The sequence below is a fragment of the Macrotis lagotis genome, chromosome X (assembly GCF_037893015.1).
Source record: "Macrotis lagotis isolate mMagLag1 chromosome X, bilby.v1.9.chrom.fasta, whole genome shotgun sequence".
Lineage (NCBI taxonomy): Eukaryota > Metazoa > Chordata > Mammalia > Peramelemorphia > Peramelidae > Macrotis > Macrotis lagotis.
The window spans coordinates 25,506,641-25,524,036 of NC_133666.1; the positions used below are offsets into that span (position 1 = coordinate 25,506,641).

General features: G+C 49.0%; 1 protein-coding gene across 1 annotated transcript in view; it reads right to left on the reverse strand.

Moving 5' to 3' along the window:
* The window catches only part of ELF4 (E74 like ETS transcription factor 4), a 69,449-nt gene extending 52,437 nt beyond the window's left edge, over window positions 1–17,012 (reverse strand). Inside the window, exon 1 of the mRNA XM_074200219.1 lies at window positions 16,971–17,012. The gene's annotated coding sequence lies outside the window, so the exon portion shown is untranslated. The remainder of the gene's footprint in view (window positions 1–16,970) is intronic.
* Window positions 17,013–17,396: the final 384 nt, after the last annotated feature.

Below are 17,396 nucleotides of genomic sequence, written 5' to 3' on the forward strand. Positions count from 1 at the left end.
GGAATGAGAAGCACAAGCTGCAGAATCTGCAGTGGGAATCTGGAGAAAGCAGCCTGTACCCCCAGAGACAGTAAGGGAAGTCTGCAGAGATTTCTCTGCTCTCCCTCAGAGTAAGACTCTGCTGCTAGGCTACACTCAGATCCAGGTTTCAGTTTGGGCTTCCATACTAAGATAGCAGGATCCTCCTTACAGCTCCAGGTCAGAGGGAAGTGGGGGGTGGGCATTTACATATCAAAGCACAGGCAAGAGAGCATAAGACCTTGGAGGAATAAAGGAACCAGTGGGGTGTCCCAAAAAACAAAATCCCAAAGCCTTGGAAGTGCTGTCTCAGGCTGAGGAAATAAGTAAACAACAGAAAAAGAAGAATCTGACCATAAAGAATTACTTTAGACCCATGGAAGATCAAAACACATATGAAATGATGACAAAATCAAAGCTTCCATATCCAAAACCTCCAAGAGAAATAGAAAATGGGCTTAGACTATGGATGAGCTCAAAAAAGACTTTCAAAAGCAATTAAGGGAGATGGAGGAAAAATTAGGAGGAGAAATGGGAGCGATGCAGAAAAATCATGAAAACCAAATCAGCAGCTTTGGTGAAAGATACAAAAAAAAAAAACCCTGAAGAAAATAATATGTTAAAAACCAGTCTAGGCCTAATAGAAAAAGCAAAACAAAAGGCAAATGAGGAGAAGAATGCTTTAAAAAGCAGAAAAAAAAGCTCTCTGAAGAAAATAACTACTTCAAATGCAGAATGAAACTAAAGGAAGCTGATGACTTTGCAAGAAATCAGGAAGAACAAAAACTCTTCCAAAAAGCCAAAAATTAGAAGAAAATGTGAAATATCCCATTGGAAAAACAACTGATCTCAAAAACAGATCCAGAAGAAATAATTTAAAAATTATCGGAAAACCTAAAAAAAAGGGGGGGCGGCTAGGTGGCATAGTGTATAAAGCACCGGTTTTGGAGTCAGGAGTACCTGGGTTCAAATCTGGGCTCAGACACTTAATGATTTCCTAGCTGTGTGGCCTTAGGCAAGCCATTTAACCCCATTGCCTTGCAAAAACCTAAAAAAAAAAAAAAAAAATTACTGGGCTGTCTCAAAGCCAGGATCAGGAGAAGAACCTAGACTTCATTTTTCTTAGTTTTTTTTTTTAGGTTTTTTTGTTGTCTTTTTTTTTTATTTTTTGCAAGGCAAATGCGGTTAAGTGGCTTGCTCAAGGCCACACAGCTAGGTCATTATTAAGTGTCTGAGCCCGGATTTGAACCCAGGTACTTCTGACTCCAGGGCCGGTGCTTTATCCACTATGCCACCTAGCCGTCCTCGACTTCACTTTTCAAGAAATAATACAGCAAAATTGCCCTGAGATCCTAGAAGCAGAGGGTAAAATAGAAATGAAGAGAATTCACCAGTCACCTCCTGAAAGAGATCTCAAAAGAAAAACTTCCAGGAATATTATAGCCAAATTCCAAAATCCCCAAATCAAAGAGAAAATTAAAATTCTAAAAGCTGCCAGAAACAAACAATTCAATTACTGAGGCTCCATAGTCAGGATCACACAGGATCTGGCAGCATCTACATTAAAGGCTTACAAGGGATTGGAACATGATATTCCAGAAGGCAAAAGATCTTGGTTTACAACCGAGAATCAACTACCCAGCAAAACTGAACATCCTCTTTCAGGGGAAAAGATGGACTTTCAATGAAACAGGGGACTTTCAAACTTTCCTAATGAAACAACCAGAGCTGAACACAAAGTTTGATCTCCAAGTACAGGACTGATGAACCATAGAGGGAGTAGAAGTGAGGAACTAACTATGAGGAACTTGATGATGTTGAACTGTTTGTATTCCTGCACGGGAAGAAGATAATGATAACTCATATGAACTTTCTCATTTATAAGAGGTGTTTTTTGTTTTGGGTTTGTTTTTTTTTTTAGTTTTTGCAAGACAATGGGGTTAAGTGGCTTGCCCAAGGCCACACAGCTAGGGAATTATTAAGTGTCTGAGGCCGGATTTGAACTCAGGTACTCCTGACTCCAAGGCCGGTGCTTTATCCACCATGCCACCTAGCTGCCCCCATAAGAGTTGTTAGAAGGTTTCATTATATAGACAGGGCACAGGAAGGAGCTGATTATAATGGTATAATATAGTAAAAGGATGGAGTCAAGGGGTGATAAAGGAAAGTACTGAGAGGAAGGAAAAGGAGATGAAGAAGAAGCTAAGAAATTTCACATAAGAGGCAAGAAAAAGCTTTTTAATGGAGTGGAACAGGGGAAGGCAAGGGGGGGAATGAGTGAGCCTTCATTCTCATTAGAAATGGCTCAGAGAGGAAATAACATACACACTTAATAGGGTGAGGAAATCTATCTTACCCTAGAGAAAAATGAGAAGAAAGGGATAGAATAAGGTGGCATGGGGGAAGGGAAGGGGGGAATAGGTGATAAAAGAGAGGGAAGATTGAGGGAGAGTGACTCAGATACAACACACTTTTGGACAGGGCCAGGATGAAAGGAGAGAGAGAGAGAGAGAGAGAGAGAGAGAGAGAGAGAGAGAGAGAGAGAGAGAGAGAGAATAGAAGAAATGAGAGTGGGGAGGAATAGAGTGGAGATAAAACTAGTAATAGCAACTGTGGGAAAAATATTGAAGCAACTTCTCTGGTGGAGTTAAGATAAAGAGGGGCAGCTAGGTGGTGTAGTGGATAGAGCACCGGCCCTGGAGTCAGGAGGACCTGAGTTCAAATCCAACCTCAGACACTTCATAATTACCTAGCTGTGTGGTCTTGGGCAAGTCACTTAACCCCATTTGCCTTGCAAAAACATAAAAAAGAAAAAGAAAAAGAGTTATGATAAAGAAAGCAACTCAGCCCAGAGACAGAGCCACTGGAATCTGAACACAGACTGAAGTACATTTTTTTTCTCTTTCTATTCTTGAGGTGTCTCATCTTCTTGGGGGGGGTCATGTTTACTCTTATAACACATTTAGTTTTGATCAATGTATAGCATTGAAATAATGTAAAGATGGGGGCGGCTAGGTGGCGCAGTGGATAGAGCACTGGCCAGAGCACTGGCCTTGGAGTCAGGAGTACCTGAGTTCAAATCCGGCCTCAGACACTTAATAATTATCTAGCTGTGTGGCCTTGGGCAAGCCATGTAACCCCACTGCCTTGCAAAAAAAAAAAAAGAAAAGAAATAATGTAAAGACTATCAGACAGCCTTCTGTGGGGGGAGGGAAGGAAGGGTGGGGGGAAAATATTCAAAACCTTACAAAAAATGATAGGCAGAAACTACCACTGGGGCGGCTAGGTGGCATAGTGGATAAAGCACCGGCCCTGGAGTCAGGAGTACCTGGGTTCAAATCCGGCCTCAGACACTTAATAATTACCTTAGCTGTGTGGCCTTGGGGAAGTCACTTAACCCCGTTTGCCTTGCAAAAAAATCCTAAAAAAAAAAAACTACCATTGTATATAACTGGAAAACAAAATGTTAATGGAAAAAAGAAGCTATCTAGAAAAAAAAAAGTACGAGTGGTAGAGCCCAGGATTTGAACTCAAGATCTCATATTCCCTGTAGCATATCCCATGTTCTATCAGGCCTTACCCCTATGGGAGCAGGATTATACGGAGGTATAAGGCCATAAGGGTACGAAGGGGTCACAGCTGGTGATAGGACTAATGTAAAGAGTGTACTTGCAATTCCAAAAGGCTCTCAATGGAAAATACCATCCATATCCAAAGAAAGAACTCTGGAGTCATCTGAATGCAGAATAAAGCATACTATTTTCTTTTTCTTTTCTTTTCTTTTTTTTTTAAGGTTTTTGTAAGGCAAACAGGGTTAAGTGGCTTGCCCAAGGCCACACAGCTAGGTAATTATTAAGTGTCTACTGGATTTGAACCCAGCTACTCCTGACTCCAGGGCCGGTGCTTTATCCACTACGCCACCTAGCCACCCCAAGCATACTATTTCCACTTAAAAAAATAAATCCATAATTCTATAAAAAAAAGAAAGTGAGGGTTCCTTGTCAGGCCCCCTACAACTGGCACCCACTCCCCACCCCAGTGTGACTTCAGTGGCTCTCTATCTCAAGTGGATGCAGATAGATTGTGGACTCCCTGAGGTCAGGACTAGCACATGAAACAGGCCTGAGCGTGCTTGTTGTGTTGAGGTCATCTGACTCTGGTACAAGGAGCACATACATGTGCAAATTCAGAGACCAGGGAGAAGGGCCCAGAATGGTGGTCTGGCTGTTGAATCTGGTTCCCGACAGGTCTGGATCTGAATTTTCCCATATGATTGGATCAGAACCCCACGAATGTGTTGTAGTAGAGTGGGCCTGTGGTCCAGTTATAAGGGTGGGCATTGGGCTTGGCTCTGCTACTTAATGACTGTAGGACTTCTCTGGGCCTCAGTTTCCCCTCTTGTTAAACAAGTGGTTTGGACTACATATGTTCGGGGGTTTTTTCAGTTTTTTTGCAAGGCAATGGGGTTAAGTGGCTTGCCCAAGGCCACACGGCTAGGTCATTATGAAGTGTCTGAGACCAAATTTGAACCCAGGTCTTCCTGACTCCAGGGCCACTGCTCTATCCACTGCGCCACCTAGCTGCCCCCTAGGACTACATATGTTCTTGAAGATCCCTTGTAGCTCTGCTATTCTCTCAGAAGCAATATGGGTATAGTAGGTAAGACACTGGACTTGGAGTCAAGAACACTAGGTCCACGTCTTGTCCAGAGTCTTAACTGTGTGACCCTGGGGAACTTCAGTTCCCTTCTTCACAGAAAAGAGGGTGTTGGGTTCAATGGTCTTTAAGATCCCTTGAATCTCTAATCCTATGAGCTGTTCTGAGAGGCAGTATGGCATAACGGATAGAGGCAGCCTTAAGAGTCGGGAAGATGGGTGGCTAGGTGGCGCAGTGGATAGAGCACCGGCCCTGGAGTCAGGAGTACTTGGGTTCAAACCCGGTCTCTGACACTTCATAATGACCTAGCCGTGTGGCGTTGGGCAAGCCACTTTACCCCATTTGCCTTGCAAAAAGCCCCCCCCCCCAAAAAAAAGAGTCAGGAAGATATGAGATCAAGTTCTGATTTGACAAATACTGACTGTGACTGGGGAAGTTACTAAGTCTCTCAAGGCCCACATTTAATCCCTCTAAGACAATAAATTGTAGAGAAGGTAAAGACTTGTATCGTTAAAGGGAGTTTCCTTGTCTAGTTCTCCCTCCATCAATGAGATTCAGTCCCTCCTCCCATGAGTTATCCTATCTCCAGGTCCAACCCAGGGGATTTCTCTTAGTGTCTAGAAGACAGAAATGAGCAAAGGGATCAGATGGCCAAAGAGTTTACCCATGTTTCTTCCCATTGAGATAGATCTTCTCTGGCCACAAGGTTTTAATCCAACCCACTCAGGAATCTAGAGAAACCTCTCCTGAACAGCAACAAAAACGGGCCAGGCATCTCACAGAAAGCATGGCCCTCTCCTGCCTTTGATCACACTAGCTGTGTGGTCATGGACAAGTCAGCCTCTTGCCTCTATAAAATGAGGATAAAAATACCAATAGCATCTAGGAAATTCACAGAAGATATGACATGTCTTGCAAACTCTCAAAGGGCTAAATAGACATCAGCTGTTGCTAGTGCACCAAGGGTCTGTAATCTTGGGACACCTCCTACAATTAGTATCAGCAAGCATTCATGAGGCAGCTAAAACAGGCTCTAAGGACAAAAAAGAGAGCTAGTCTTGGTTCTTATGGAATTTTCGTTCTATCACTTTCTAGGCCAATTTTCTCCATCTGAAACAAGAAGGAACTAGACTAGATTCTAAGATCTTTTCCAGGGGGCAGCTAGGTGGTGCAGTGGATAGAGCACCGGCCCTGGAGTCAAGAGGACCCAAGTTCAAATGTGGCCTCAGACATTTAATAATTACCTCTAGCTGTGTGGCCTTGGGCAAGCTACTTAACTCCATTGCATTAAATAAAAAAATTAAAAATTAAGATCTTTTGTAGGTTTGGCATTCCATGGTTCTCTGAAAAGGCCAACTCCAATGATCTGGGGAAGAGGGTGAGCTATGGGTACTTAGAAACACAGTCACAAAAAAAGAGACTGACATCTGTCTCTTTGGCCTAATCAGGGGAGGGCAGGTCCGTCAATGGGTATAAAAAAATCACCAAGTGGCAGGAGAAGGAATCACTAATAGGTGGCATACTCCATAGAGTGATCTCTAAGAGATCTAGGGAATTTCCTCTCTGCAAGAAAGAATCTGGGGGGGGGGGGCTAGATGGCGCAGTGGATAGAGCACTGGCCCTGGAATGAGGAGTACCTGAGTTCAAATCTGACCTCAGACACTTACTAATTACCTAGCTGTGTGGCCTTGGGCAAGCCACTTAACTCCATTTGCCTTGCCCCCCCAAAAAAAAAACCAACCTAAAAAAAAAAAAGAAGAATCTGGGTTATCCACCCCAAAGGTGTGGATAAATTTATGGAGGACTGGGATATCTGGGTAGAAGAACAGGCCCTCCTAAGCTGGGAGCCTACTGGAGGGGCAGTTTGGGAAGCTGGGAGAGGATCTCTCATCTATCTCCCGTCTCCTCCCAACAACCTCTTGCAACATTCAACCTTTTTCAAAACTGTTCATTTCCTCACTTATTCACTTGTTCTCCTGTCTGCCTACCTATCTGTCTGTCTACCTCCATTTATTAATTTATTAAGCCAAGCCCACAGCCTTTCAGTGGGCAGTGGTGGAGAGCCAATGTTTAGATAAGATAAGGGCCCTGCCCTCATGGAGTATCCAGTCCAATGGGAGCCTAGGACTAAGCTAATCCACCTACAACAGCCATAAAGGACCTACTTCAGAATAGGTCCCCTTTTCAGGAATAAGGAACTAGAGACCTGGAGAGGTTAAAGCATCTTTAGCCCTAGAAAGCCCAAAGCCCAGAAAGTAGCCAAGGCTCTCTGGAGAAGGTAGTTTGAGTTGAGTCTGAAAAAGTAGGGAGGAATTCACCAGGTGAAAAGTGGTTGAAAAGGCATTATGGGAATAGTGAACTGCTTGATCAAAGGTATGGAAAGAGGAAACCAGAGGGTGTGTTTGGCAGAAAAAAAGTAGATCCTCTTGGTGAGATGTCTCACCCTATTTTACACCCAGCCTCTTCTTCCCTCCACTTTTCTGTCTCTCTTTTTCTCCATCTATGTTTCTCTGTGTATCACTATGTCTCTGCCTCTGTCCCTGCTTCAGTTTCTCTTCTTATCCCAGTCTCTCTATGCCTCTTTTGTATGATTCTCACTCCTCTGCTCTCTCTAGTAATCTTCCATCTGTGCTGTATAGTTAGAGCCTTAGAATTAGGTTTAGGGTACCTGGCAGGGATGGGTGAACTTTTGCTAGATAGGTAATAGAGAGCCTGCCGCTGGTAATTTTTTTTTAGGTTTGTTTTTTTTTGCAAGGCAAATGGGGTTAAGTGGCTTGCCCAAGTCCACACAGCTAGGTAATTATTAAGTGTCTGAGGCCAGATTTGAACCCAGGTCCTCCTGACTCCAGGACCGTGCTCTATCCACTGTGCCACCTAGCCGCCTCCCCACTGGCAATTTTTGAGTGAGGGAGTGACATGACCAGATCTATCTACAATAAAAGATACTCTGGAGATTGGATGGTGGAGAACATAGAGGCAGGAAGCTCTGTTAGGAGCCTACTGCTGCAGTTTAGGTAGTAACTAGGTGGCCTCTACTAAGTGAGTGGGGAAATGAGACTAGAGAGAAGGGGCTGAATTTAAAAGATACTGCAAACGTGCAACTGAGAAGACTCAATGATTGCTTAGATAGAAGAGGTGAGATAGGTAAAAGGGAATAATCAAAGATAAGCCCAAGGTTGTGAACCTGGAAGAGATCATAGCTTCCTAGTCCACTTATTATATGACAGTGTGGATTTCAGTTATTTGGAAGTGGTGACCCCAAGCTGCCTTCCGGAATGTCATAATCCATGGAGAGTCACAATACCGAGTCACCTGAAGAGTGATGGGAAGACCCATCATGAAGGTGAGTGGCAGCATAGTACCAGCCATTATTTTCTCCCAAGAATCAGGGCAAAAGTCTAGAAAGAAGGCTCTTAAAAGGCCTGGGTGTTGGTTAGTTCTCCTATGTCTACTTCGGATAATAAGACTCAGATGACTGGTGAGCTGGACCTTTGCAAAAAATATCCAGATAGGATAGACCAAACTATTAACATTACCTGTGTGTTTCCAGTTCTCCTCCCCTGCTCCCATGGACTGTGAGTTCTGTTAGGGTAGAACCCTTTCACTTATTTGAAGCTGCATGATATCCAGGGTTTTGCACATAGTAGGCTTTTGATAAATGGTTGTTAATTCAATATGCCCTTGGAGACTTTATCATCTCTGACCTGGAATGTCCTCATATCCTTGCCCTGAAGTCTCTTTTCTCCTTCACTGGGGCCACCCACCTACTCCCAGAAGCCTTCTCCAATAAAAACAACACAGGCGATAGAGTGGCCTTTTTCCAGTCCCTCTCCTCCCTGACCCGCACCATCATTTAAACCACAAACATTAAGCTCCATACGTGATGTAAATATTGTTTTCCTCCAAGGGCCATCTGGCATGTTAGCTCTTGATCTGCTGTGGAGCTGCCTTGCCCCAGTTTTTGCCACTGGTTTCAAATTCTCAGGAGTAGAGGCCAGGTCTGTCTTTCTTTGCTTAAAAGAGTGGGACTCTTGGGGAAGCTAGGTGGCCCAGTGGATAGAGCTCTGGGCCCCGGAGTCAGGAGGACCCGAGTTCAAATTCTGTCTCAGATACGGAATAATGACCTAGCTGTGTGGCCTTGGGCAAGCCACTTAACCCCATTGGCCTTGCAAAAAAACTTAAAAAAAAAAGAATAAAAGAGTGGGACTCGGGGAACGTTGGTGCCTAATCAGGTGGGTCACCCAGTAGACAGACCATTCCAGGTCAGCTGAACAACTGAGCAGCTGGCTTGGCCCTTGTTCAGGAGGAGAGGCCACTGGAAAGAGGTCAAGGGCATTCTGGGAAAAGGGCGGGTTTTCCCCTAGGACCTTGGGCAGATGTTCCAGGTCATGAATTCAGGAGATTCATTGCCCAGTCTCCCGTCTGTCCCCTGCAACTCATCTCTGTTCTAGGAGACTGAGTTGGGACTAAAGAGGAAGCCAGAATATCAAGACTAGTTCAAGGAGAAGTATGCTTAATACAGTTATACATGTATATCCTATGCCAGAGCGTTTGCTGTCAGGGGAAGGGGACAGGGAAGAGAAAGGAGGGAGGGAGAAAAATGTGAAACTTATCTTACAAAAAAAGACTGTTGGGGTGGCTAGGTGATGCAGTGGATAGAGCACCGGCCCTGGAGTCAGGAGGACCTGAGTTCAAATCCGACCTCAGTCACTTACTAATTACCTAGCTGTGTGGCCTTGGGCAAACCACTTAACCCCATTTGCTTTGCAAAAAAAAAAAAAACTAAAAAAAAAGACTGTTGAAAACAATGTATGCATGTAGTTAGAATAATTAATTAATTAATTTAAAAAAATACTGGTCCAAAGAGCTCAGCACATTTCCAAGTTAGTTCTCTTGGGGCCCTAGAGAGACTCAGCTTATTATTCTCAGGTTGACCTCAAAGTTCCACTCGAGGAACAGATGGAATACCCAAGCTATCCCCAGACTGATTTATTGGCAATAGTTTGAAATTGGAGTCTTAACAATACACAAAATCATAATAGCTAGCATGTGGGTAAAGCTCTTTTAGGGTACTTTCTGTTACTTCACTTGATCCACACAATGAGATCCTGGGCATTATTATTATCTTCATCTTACAAATGAGGAAACTGAGGCAAACAGAAGTTAAGTAACTTGTGGGGGGGATTTTTTGGCAAGGCATTGGGGTTTAGTGACTTGCCTGAGGTCACACAGCTAGACCCAAATGTGTCTGCCACATTTGAACTCAGGTATTCCCGACTCTAGGACCAGTGCTCTATCCACCATGCCACCTAGCTGCCCCAGATGTTAAGTAACTCGCCCAGGATCCCAGTTACTAAGAATCTGAGGTTAGAGCCTGTCTGAATTTCAATCTGTAGCACTCTATTCACTGAGCCAAGTCTAGTCTTAGTCCCCCCTTTGGGGTCACTCTGGGTGAAGACTGCTGGAACCCAGAATGCCAAAGCTACAAGGGATCTCAGAGATCACTGGGCTGAACCCCTTCATTTTAGAGAGTAGTGAAAGGCAGAGAGGAGAAGTCTCAGGATCCCAGTCAGGTTCTTCTACCTCCCAAACCAGTGCTCTTTCCACTCAAGTAGGCCCTGGGCCTTGCCAGGGCTAGCCCAGAAATGGGAGGAATAAGGTATGGGTGAAATGCCAGTTGCCTCCTAGCTTTGCTCAATGGTTCCCAGGAGTAACTGATTCTTGGAAAAATAATGTCTGTCTGCTGAGAGTCTGTCTCATTTAATAATAACGATGACAATGATGAGAACAACAAAGGGGAAGATGAGGGGACAAAGATGGAAGCCTTGATGAAAATGATGGAATGAGGAAGAGGAAAGAGATGGAAGCTCTTGGGTTCTCACTCCTCCGTAGACAACTACTCTGCAGTTCAACAGGCTATTAAATATTCCTTCCACTTTCTGGGTGCCTGTCTACCTCCTGCCTCCAAAAACAGAGAAGATACTAGCAGCTCCTTTACCATTTACAAAGCACTTTCTTCCTGACACGAATGCAAGCATGATTCCTCTTTTACAGGTAAGGAAACAGGTTCATCAGGAGGAAGAAACTCTGGCCAGGGCCTTATGGCTAGGAAATTTGGGAACCAAGAGGCCAAAACCAGATGCTGTCTAAGCTGTAAAGCTTCTCCAATGTAATACGATCTAGCAATGACTGTCGAGAACAAATGGGTAGGGTGGGGGGAGGGAAGTAAGATTGGGGGGAAATTGTAAAACTAAAAATAAATAAAATCTTTATTAAAAAAAATAAAAGAACATGGTGCAGTGGATAAAGCATCGGCCCTGGAAATAATTCCCTAGCTGTGTGGCCTTGGGCAATCCACTTAACCCCATTTGCCTTGCAAAAATCTAAAAAAAAAACCCAAAAAAACAAATGGGTATATCAAGGGGCTCCAAGGCTCTCCTGGTTTGGGAAAAAAGTACTGGTTCAGATCCAGTACTGAATAAGCTATTAATAAGCTGAATAACCCACTCGTCACTTATGTGCTCTCAAACAAGTCCTTCCCCTGGGTCTTAGCTTTCCTCTTCTAAGAAAGGGAAAAGGTGGAACTAAGATTGCCCTTAGTAAACTCTATGGATCTCCGACCTTTCTCACTTGCTACTGACTCAGGAGCAGTCCTCCTGACTCCAGAGCTGGTGCTCTATCCACCATACCCCTAACTGCCTTATCATTGCCTTTTCCAGAAGAAAATGGCAAACAGGGGTGAAGTGATTTAGCCAGGATTACACAGCTACTAAGTGTCTGAGGTCGGATTTGAACTCAGGTCTTCTTGATTCCAGGCTGTACTGTGCACTGTACCACCCAGCTGCTCTTAGCTCAGAGAACATTTAGTCTAATTTCCTATTACAGAGAAGGAAATTGAGGCCTGGAGAGGTTATGGCCTATCCAATATAACATAAAATGGATCTAGAGCTGGAAGGGGTTCTAGAGGCAGTCTAGTCCCATCCCTTCACTTTATTTTTTACTTTTTTTAGGTTTTTGGAAGGCAAATGAGGTCAAGTGGCTTGCCCAAGGCCACACAACTAGGTTATTATGAAGTGTCTGAGGCCAGATTTGAGTACTCCTGACTCCAGGGCCAGTGCTCTATCCACTGCACCACCTAGCCGCCACAGAAAAGGGAATATTCCTCAAAGTTATTAAGGAGTGTGTAGTGTCATGACCACAACACTGGAGAAGCACAACTTCCTCAACTGTGAGACCTTGAGCAAGTCACTTCTCTGTGAGCCTCAGTTATTTCCTCTTTAAAGTGAAGGGATGGGGGGTGGCTAGGTGGTGCAGTGGATAAAGCACCGGCCCTGGAGTCAGGAGTACCTGGGTTCAAATCTGACCTCAGACACTTCATAATGACCTAGCTGTGTGGCCTTGGGTAAGCCACTTAACCCCATTTGCCTTGCAAAAACCTAAAAAAAATATAAAAAATAAAGTGAAGGGATGGGACTAGACTGCCTCTAGAACCCCTTCCAGCTCTAGGTCTATTTTATGTGACATTGGATAGGCCATAACCTCTCCAGGCCTCAATTTCCTTCTCTGTAATAGGAAATTAGACTAAATGATCTCTGAGATAAGAGCAGCTGGGTGGTACAGTGCATAGTACAGCCTGGAATCAAGAAGACCTGAGTTCAAATCTGAACTTAGACACTTAATAATGACCTAGCTGTGTGGCCTTGGGCAAGCCACTTAACCCTGTTTGCCTTGCAAAAAAAAAAACCTAAAAAAAAATTTTAAAAAAAGGGGCGGCTAGGTGAGGTAGTGGATAAAGCACCAGCCTTGGAGTCAGGAGGACCTGGGTTCAAATTTGACCTCAGACACTTAATAATGGCCTAGCTGTGTGGCCTTGGGCAAGCCACTGGACCCCATTTGCCTTGCAAAAACCTTAAAAAAAAAGAATATTCCCTTTTCTGTACCAAAACCCCCAGACCCTCAGATCACTGATTTACGCGGGGGGGGGGGGGGGGGGGGGGCGGTATTTCAGAAGGTAGCTAGTCTCAATCCCTCATTTTAAGGAGGAAGGAAGAAGTTGAGGCCCAGAAATGTTTCCTAGGACACACAGATAGCAAGTGACAGGGCTAGGATCTGAACTCAGGCTCATTTGCCAGGAAAGAAGCAGAAAAAGCAGGAGTCCCTCAAATCTCCCTGGGCCCAGGACTGTGCCATTGTCTTTGCTTGGGGTACCCTGCAGAAGGGGGGGGTCCCGTCACCCTTCCAGACAACTCAGTCTGTCCTCCATGAATTTATTGAGGCCTCTTAGGAAACTGCTTCTGGATTTTAGCCTGGATTGTCTCTTGGAGGTAAGGAGCTCCATAGATGTTATAATTGCCCATTCAGTAAAGTAGGCCGGTTGGGGTTTTAATTGGCCCCAAACCCGGACTCCCCTCTCCAGGCACCTTGGGATTTTTTTCAGACTGTTGATTCTGTCCCCTCTTGTCTTCATCTCTGAAAGCCTAAGAGGCTTCTTTTTTTGGTGTGGAAACCTGCCCCTCCTCCCCTCCAAGCATTCTAATTGGCTTGCTCTGAGAATGGGGGCACAGCAGACCTAGGCCATGGTAAAAGGGGTTGGAGAAGGGGAGGGGGCCGCAAAAATACTCAAGCCAATCCTCAAACAGTCAGGGATCGGGGAGCCGGTTTACCTGTCTGTCTGTGGGAGCTCAGGCCCGGGGTCAGAAGAGTCCCCCTCCCTCAACTTTGGTGTCTGTGTGGCCGGGGGAGTGCACGTCACTGTACCGTCTATTCTGTTTGTCTTAGTGGGGATGGATGGATTCTTACTGTACCTTCCTGGGGTGATGAGTGGGGGGGGAGACAAGGAGGGAGCCCCTAGGGAGAGGGCTAGGGGGAGGAGGAAGTGTCTAAGAAATCTATTCTTACTCCCAGCTCAGGAAATTCCGTTGGAAAGCCCTCCAGGACTCAGTTTCCCCATTTGTAAAATAAAGGAGTTAGTTTATCTTCTCTCCAGGATCCTTCCTAGCTTTAGACAGCCCTTTTTCCTAGTCCCAGCAGGCAACTCAGTCAGCCGGGGTGAGAGGCCCAGGGCTCAAACCGCAGCAGCCAGCCAGGGTGAGAGGCCCAGGGCTGGGCCCCTGCCTGCTCAGGGGTGGATGCTAATTGCTGGAGCAGCCGAGCAAACACAAGGCCTTCATGGGGGGAATGCCAGACATAGCTGCAAACAAGCCACTCCTTCAGCTCCCAGCAGGTCAGGGCGGCCTAAAAGCTGCAGCCTGAACCCAGGAGAAATCTCCCCCAGCCCCAGCCCCAGCCCCAGCCCCAGCCCCAGCCCCAGCCCCAGCCCCAGCCAGGGAGGCTGCAAAGCCCTACGGCCTCAACTGCACTGGGCTCATGGGACATTTGGGCCCTGGAGCAGTCTGGGTGATTTCTGGACCCAGTTCACATATATTTGGAGCTAGAACTGTGGGCTTGGGTGGCTGGTCTTCAGCCTACCCAACTGGCTTCCTGAGGGCAGCCTGGGGGGGGGGCTAGGGAGGGAGGGCAGCCTGGGAAGGGGCCTCTCTCAGGGCAAAGTGTGGGGCCCTGCTAGCATGTGGGGGAGGGAATTCCCCCAATCAAGTGGGAGGTGCCCTGAGGGCAGGACTTCTAGCTCCGACCCCAATGGAACGGGAAGCAGCCTGAGGGCAGGACTGCTGATGGCTACCTCATCCTGCCGGATCTCTCCCAGGCAGAAGGCCCTGGGACTCGGGCATGAGTCGTGTCTAGGTTGCTGTGATCCTCCCATTCCGAAGCTAGCCAGGGCTTCCTGAGGGCAAGGATTTCTGGGCTCCCTTCTCAGCCGGAGTCCCCAGGGCCCCTTGCTTCAGCAGCACTTGGCCCAGGGGGCAGTGCCTAGGAGCCTGCCCCTAAATGAGGATGCCTGAGAACAGAATGACTGGGACCCTGGGCAGGAGAAATGGGAGTTGGGGGGAGCGCCTCTCTGCCCCCCCCCCCAACCCGAGGCCCTTTCAGCCTGGAATCTAGGAGTCCAAGGTTAACTGTTCCTCCCCACTTTAAGAGCTAATTAAAATGATTAGCCACAGCGAACTGTCAAACATTAACCAGGAGAAGCTTCAGGATGAGCCCGGCCTCTTGTCTTGGGCCCAAATCCAGTGGGCAGGTCTAGGGGGAGTAGTGTTGAGTGGGGGGCTGTGGGGGGAGTGTGCAGGTTGCTGCCGGGTGGAAGGGGGGAGTCTGCTGAAGTGGCGTAGAGGCAAGACCTGGGGAAGGGGCAAGGCTGTCACCTGTAGAGGGCGGGGGAGGGGGGGGGGGCAGAAACCTAAGGACTGAAGAGGAGAAGCAAGAAAGGTTTCTGGGGCTCCAAATGGCTCAGCCACGAACTACAGCCCTCCTTCATTCAGCCTTAGTTTCTGGCCCTGTAAAATGCTGCCCAGTTGGCTAAAGTCTAAGAGCCCCACTTAAGTGCAGCCCCAACTACTGGCCTTTTGGGGGGGGCCTCTGGACGCTTTTCCTTTTTCTAATTTCAGGGTTCCCCTCCCTCGTCTTGGAAGGGTTTAGAGGGTAAGTGTAGTACTGAAGTAGTCACCTGCTCGCTGAGAACCCAAGTTCTCTCGGCCAGCTTCAGCTCGAGTGGCCAACGGCCCCCCCAAGCCAGGCAGACGCCCGTTCAGCTCCGAGCTGCTCCCGCAAGGTCAGGCCCACGGTCAGGTCAGACCCCCCTTCAGTTGGGCCTTGTTCCCCCGTTTTCGACCTGCCCCTCTAGTGCACTGCCGTTTCTTTCCAACTTGGACTTGCCCCCTCCCGCAGTTCAGGTCCACTCTCAATTTCGGGTCTTTCCTGCATCTTAGGGTCGCTGCACACTTAGGTGCGCCCTCTGTCTCAGGCCTCCCTCAATGCAGACCTGCTTCCCCCACCTTTGACTCACCCTGTATTTCAGTGCTGCTCCCGTTTTGGACTCACTGTACCTTTGAGTTCTCTTCCCCCTACATGTGAGCTCGACTCCCCCCATCCATTTTGGGTCACCCTATGGTTTGGCTCAACTCCCCCCATTTTTGGCTCCCCATACATTTCAGTTCGACGCCCCCATTTCGGCTCCCCATACACCAGCTCAACTCCCCCCATTTTTGGCTCCTTGTACATCTCGGTTCTGCCCCGCTCCCGTTTTCGCCTCCCCGTGCATTTCGGTTCTGCCCCCCCCCCCCCGTTTCGGCTCCCCGTGCATTTCGGTTCCTCGCCTCCCCGTGCATTTCGGCTCTGCCCCCCCCCCGTTTTCGGCTCCTCGTGCATTTCGGTTCCCCCCCCCGTTTTCGGGTCCTCGTGCATTTCGGTTCTCCCCCCTCCCGTTTTCGGGTCCTCGTGCATTTCGGTTCCCCCCCCACCCGTTTTCGGTCCTCGTGCATTTCGGTTCCCCCCCTCCCGTTTTCGTCTCCCCATGCATTTCGGTTCTGGCCCCTCCCGTTTTCGGCTCCTCGTGCATTTCGACTCTGCCCCCCCCCCCCGTTTTCGGTCCTCGTGCATTTAGGTTCCCCCCCTCCCGTTTTCGTCTCCCCATGCATTTCGGTTCTGCCCCCCCCCCCCGTTTTCGGCTCCTCGTGCATTTCGGTTCTGCCCCCCCCCTCCCGTTTGAGGCTCCCAGTGCATTTCGGTTGTGCTCCCTCACTTTCAGGACAGCGTACACTTCAGCTGTATCCCCCCGTTTTCGGCTGCCCCAACACTTGAGCCGCGCCCCCCACTTTCGGCTCACCTTATATTTCAGACCTTTTCCCGTACCCCAACTTAGGCCTGCTCCCCCCCCCCCCACTCAGTGCAATTTAGGAGACTGGGATTTTGAGACGGTCGCTTGGGGTGGGGGAGGGGCTCTCCGCCGGTCCCCCGCTTTGGCTGTCGGGGAAGGGCTTCCCCGAAGGAGGGGAGAGGCCGGGCAGGGAGGGAGGCTCCTGCCCGGGTCGGGATTCCCCGGTTACTCACTGGCTGTCGAGTGGGACCTGGGGAAAGTCACTTGGAGCGGTCCGCGCCTGGCTTTTCCGGGCCGTCGGTCGGGCCGTCGGGCCGTCCGGCCGGCCGTTCGGCGCTGCTCCCCGAGCTCCCCCCGGCGGCCCCCCCCCGACACAGGTGGGCTGGCCGGCCTTGCAGTCCCTCTCCCCCCCCCCAGGGCCAGCGCTCGTGGCGCGGCGGCGGCGGCGGGCGGGGCAGCGCCGGGGCGCTTCGGGCAGGGTGCCCGGGGGCGCCCCTGCCCACCTCGCCGCCGCCGGTGCCCACTTTCCACTGCTGCCCCTCCCTCCCCCGCCCCGCTCCCCCTCCGAAGGCGCCCCGGGACCTACCTCTGGCCGCCGGGGCTCCCCTGCGGCCCCGGACGGGCGGCGGGCGGCGGGCGGCGGCGGCTCCGCTGGGGGGGGCAGGGCGCGGGGCGCGCTCGGCCCAGAGAGGAGCAGAGCAGGGAGCAGTGGGGCCGGCCCGAAAGGAGAACTAGCCCGGGCTGCTGTGCAGCCGCCGCAGCCTCCTCCCCCTCTGACTCACCTCCTGGCCCGGCCGCCGGCGGCGGCGGCGGCGGCGGTGGCGGCAGCGGCGGCGGCAGCGGCGGCGGGCGGGTCGGGGTGAGGCTCGGCCTCCCGCGCAGCCTCTCCCCGCGGCCCCGCTGCCACTGGCTACTCTTAAGGCGCTATGCAAATAGCAGGTGAGCCGGGGGCGTCCGGCCTGGGAAACCGCGGGGGCGGGGGCGGGGACGGAGTGCGGGGGGGGGGGGGGGG